General features: G+C 35.9%; 1 pseudogene; it reads left to right on the top strand.

Moving 5' to 3' along the window:
* LOC141489538 (thyroid transcription factor 1-associated protein 26 pseudogene) lies at positions 1-666 on the top strand (annotated as a pseudogene).
* Positions 667-1065: the final 399 nt, after the last annotated feature.

Below are 1065 nucleotides of genomic sequence, written 5' to 3'. Positions count from 1 at the left end.
ATGTCCTTTTGGTCTTCGTTGAAAATATTTGACAACAGAGCAGGAACATGGCCCCGGCGGCGGAGCGGCCGGAGGACTCGGGCTCAAGGAGGGCATTGGCAGGGGCAGGGGCAGGGGCAGGGGCAACAGCAGCGGCGGACAAGGCGGCCGAACTCGTGGAATGTTTTCTCTGGCAGCGTCCGCGAGGGACAAGGATTTGCATTTCAGAGAAAGCAAAAAATTCAACAAGACTACAAGAAATTGCTAAGGAAAGGAAAAAAAGGCACAAATTTCACAAGAATCTCAGTTTACAGAACGCGATCCAGAGCATTTGAAACATGTGTATTTAGCTGAAGAAGAAATGCTCAGGAGACAACATACAAAAGAAAAACAACATTTGCCAGAAGAAGAATGTAGCTCAACAGTGAATCCAATTGCCACTCCAAAAAGAAGTAAGAAAAAGACATCAAGCCAAAAGGCAAAAGAAGAGTATGAATGGGAACAAGCTAAACGTGCTGCTAAGAAACAGGAGTCTGAGAAAAGAAAGAAAGAAAAGAATCACAACCGCTCTACAAAAAAGAGAAAATGGAAGCATATAAAATATTGAGCAAAAGAACTAAAAAAGGCCAACCAAATCTGAACTGACAAATGGAGTATCTTCTAAAGAAAATACAAGAAAAAACATAAACACTTACTTTGATGTATATTAAAATATCTTTTTATATTGCCTGGATTCTTTTGAATCAACTAACATACTTCTTTGCTATTCATAATTCTGTGCTTATTGGAACAACAGACCAAGTCAAACATATTGGAGATGTTTTTATTTTTGCAGAAAACATTTTTAAATGCTATAAATAAATGGGTTTTTAATTGTTTAGTGGTTACTTCCTAAAGAAGATTGATCTATTAAATTAAAACATTCCATTTAGATGAATTGCTTAAGCTATATTTTTGTCTAAATGAGAACTTTAATAGACAAAACTAAGTTGTTTTATTTTTTTAAAAAACAGCTTTGGGGTATTTAACTCCTAATAAAATATTTAGGCAGTTATAATTCTTTCTGGTATTAAAAACTGTTGTTTT

This window comes from Macrotis lagotis, chromosome 5, assembly GCF_037893015.1.
Source record: "Macrotis lagotis isolate mMagLag1 chromosome 5, bilby.v1.9.chrom.fasta, whole genome shotgun sequence".
Lineage (NCBI taxonomy): Eukaryota > Metazoa > Chordata > Mammalia > Peramelemorphia > Peramelidae > Macrotis > Macrotis lagotis.
The sequence above is the reverse complement of the archived record's forward strand: the minus strand, read 5'-3'. Positions and strand labels throughout refer to the sequence as shown.